Genomic DNA, 3,595 nt, shown 5'->3' on the forward strand with positions numbered 1-3,595 from the left:
CCTTTATTGCTGTTCCACACTTTGCATTTTCAGTTAAAGCTGTATTTCCTGCAGTTCTCCTAGGAGGCTGGACATTCAGTTACACTCAATCATTGCAATAGCATCAGGAGTGTTATTAAAAATATTTGTCAACTGCTGTGCCATGGGCACCAAACAATCAAAACAGACAATAACCCAGTCACAATATAAACAGCTGGCTAAAATCCCATCCCGAACATTCCCATGAATAACCATATAAACCATATAGCATTTTTTTTTTAATCGTTTTGCTCTCTTTCTTATAGAAGTAGAAGCATGCAGTGCTAGTGACTTGTTTCTGTTCTGTTTCTGGCTATCTGATAGAAACTGATGTGTTTTTTGCAACTGATTTTTTATTTTGTTTGAAAGGCAGAGATTGACAGAGATATTCCATCCACTATGTTAATCCCAGATGTCTGCAACAGCCAAAACTGGGCTAGTCTGCAGTCATGGTCCCAGAACTTAAATCTAGGTCTTCCATGTGTGTGGCAGGGACACAATTACTTGGGCCTTCACCTGCTAACTTTCAATTAGCAATAATCGTGCCTCGGATAAACCTCATTGGCTACGATACTGCCACTGCGCAAAGCTGCCTCCTGCTAACTTTCAAGGTGTGCATGGGCAGGAAACTGGATCAGAGGCAAAGGTGAGACTCAAACCCCTTCTTACATAGGACATGGGCATCTGAAGTGGAGGCTTAAACTCTGCTGAATGCCTGTCCATACTGTTTCAAGTTAATCTAATGAATTAATTTGGCAACTAAATTCCTGCTAAGGAATCTATTTGTGGAATTCTGTTACTCATCCTGCTCTTCTGGTGATCTTTAGACATTGGATAAATAAAAAAGTGGATATCCTTTGGTGAAATACATCATCCTCTATATTTTGGGGAAACAGGATGTATCTTTTTCTTTGTCCTCTACTCCCCTGTACACTCATAGAGTGAGAGGATGACGGAAAACATTACTATCATCTTAATACTTCATACTATAATTACCTTTTGTGAATTCTGCCTTTACATTTCTCCAGAACTTCTGAATTTTGATCCTTACTTTGTTAGACCTTTTTAAATCCTATTTGTCAGGATATGCTTAGACTACAACTGGTAATGAAGTTTGTTTATTGGTAAGTTCTTTACCAAATTATATTCCTGCTGAGTGTTCAAAGCTCTCCTCATAGGCAGACTCTATCTCTGTATATTTTATCCTTTAAAACTCTATCTCTGTGTATTTTATTCTTTAAATATTTTATTTTTTTAAATATGTGTTAGGTAAATGGAGAAGTTGAATAGCCCTTCTGTAAATGTTCATTTGTCTCCCACCCTCTTGTAGTTAGAGGGAGTGTATGACTATTTCCAGGCATGGAGCTCTGAAGGGAAGTGAAATGGGCCACTGTTCAGTAGTGACCATGGAAAGTGTGTGTTGGCATGAATGATCTGTTTCCTGTGAAAACGCTGAGTGGTTAAGCCATTGTGAGAAGCACAGTTGCCATTCAGAGCCATCTGCCTTGCACAGGACATAACCTTCACTGTGTTGAACTACTGAAATAGTACAGGCTTTCATGTTAGATGTAACCTCTCCTGACCAACCCAGAAACTGTCAGTTTGGAGTAATGCTAACATGACAGTTGCTACTAGATTGGGCTTCATGAAGTTTCTAGTGGGCAAGCCTTTCTCCTCTATTAGCACATTTGTTGGTTTCTCACTTAAAATATTTTCCTTTAGCCATTTGAGATGGAGAGTGGAGGGAGAGAGAAAGAGTCACGGCTGGGGTAGAGATCCCCTCTGCTGCTTCTCTGGTTTATTCCCCAAAGGTCTGCAATGGTTCCAGACTGAGGCTGAGGCTGGGAATCAGGAATTCAGTCCAGGCTTTCCACATGGTTAGTAGAAACCCAGTCAGGTGAGCCATAACTGTTACCTTGGAAGGCTTGAATTAGCAAGAAACTGCAAATAGGGGCAGAGCTGAGGATTGAACTTAAGCAATTTTACATGGATATAGTTAACTGCTAGGCTGAATGCCTGTCCCAAGTTTCTAACTTTTTAGCATTAATGGACAGCAAAAGAACACTATTTCATTAAGTAAATACTTCCATGTTAAAGAGATTGGCCAAAACAAAAATAGACTTCAGAGGAAATTGCTCTTTTGCAATGAACAGACAAAAGTTTGGAAAGAATGTCAAAAGCCAAGTTCAGTAAAATTATACTTCAATGCTATATAACGTCAAATACTATAATGAAAATAGACACGAGGCAGCTGAATAGTAATCTGTAGCCATTTTAAGGTGTATAGAACCCAGTTGGGTATAAACTAAAATTGAAATGTCAACGAAGGAGTCACAGAATGTGGAAAAGAACTTGCATTTTTTTAAACATGTTGGTTACTCAATATTATGTCAATTAATTTCATAACATTATTAATTATTGCTGATATTATGTTGGGGCTTTTAATTGATCAGGATGATACTATGCCGGCTCTACCTTCAGACCAGAGATGGTCTCCCCAACAAGCTGTTGAATTTGTCCGGACAATAAGATACTGGACTCTATGCTTGGTATATGCTTGCAATGAAAGAATCTCATGTGAACTTGAACTGTGGCAATGCAGCAAGGTAGAGGAATCCACTATGGGGAGAGGATTTGGGGAGGGGTGGGGGGAATCTCAGTACCTATAAAACTGTGTCACATAAAGCAGTGTAATTAATAAAAAAAAGAAAAAAGAAAATTTGGAGAAATGTGAGGTGATATTTTGTCCATGGAACAAAAAGATGTTGCTATTAAAAAAGTTACAGTAAGATAAAAGGTTAAGAAAAAGCCTTTGGTAATTAAAAAAGCATAACACAGAAATTAAACCTCAATAAAAGTTTGAAAATAAAGTTAGAAAAATGTTTCAAAAGAAATGAAACACAAAAAATTATTAGAGAGTGAAGTAGAGTGAAATGTTGAAAGAGTGCTAACTTCTCTGGCTGCAAAATAAAGTATCGATAATAATTTTAAGTTTACTTAAATGAGAACTCTTTGACTATATTCTTGAGAAACAGTGTGGCTGAGTGAGATATTGAAATATATATGTTAAAGGAAACTTGAGACAGAAGAAGTACTGTACAGGATTGCTCATTTTCATGAGCTTTGATAGAGCTACTTTCAAAACTAGTTACAAATATTAAACAGATAAAGGAAATTATTGTTAAATTTTTAATTTGTTTTCCCATTTAAACCTAGCTTTGTTACCCATCAGGTTACTCAACATTGGGCCAGATAACTCTTTGTATGTGGGCTGTCTTGTCGATTGGAACATTTTTAGCAGCATCCCTGCTCCTGACTTTATATATGCCAATAATACCTGCCTCCTTCCTTCAGTCATTGTGATTAAAAGAGTCTCCAGACATTGTCAAGTATCCCCTGGGAGGTAGCACTGACTTCCATTTAAGAGCCATTATTTTAAGACTACACAAAACTAGCATTAAATGCAAACAAACAGACACAAAAGCTTCAAATATTCACGAACAATGTGTCAAAAACAGAGCATACTTTGAATTGTAGGATTTCTTAAAATTGACTTTGATAACTTTGATAAATTTGT

The 3,595-nt window shown here is 37.1% G+C and overlaps 1 pseudogene; it reads right to left on the reverse strand.

Annotated features, from left to right (window-relative positions):
- Positions 1–460: 460 nt before the first annotated feature.
- Positions 461–609, reverse strand: LOC118759404 (U4 spliceosomal RNA; annotated as a pseudogene).
- Between the last annotated feature and the right edge of the window lie 2,986 nt (positions 610–3,595).

The sequence above is a fragment of the Ochotona princeps genome, chromosome 6 (assembly GCF_030435755.1).
Source record: "Ochotona princeps isolate mOchPri1 chromosome 6, mOchPri1.hap1, whole genome shotgun sequence".
NCBI classification, from domain to species: domain Eukaryota; kingdom Metazoa; phylum Chordata; class Mammalia; order Lagomorpha; family Ochotonidae; genus Ochotona; species Ochotona princeps.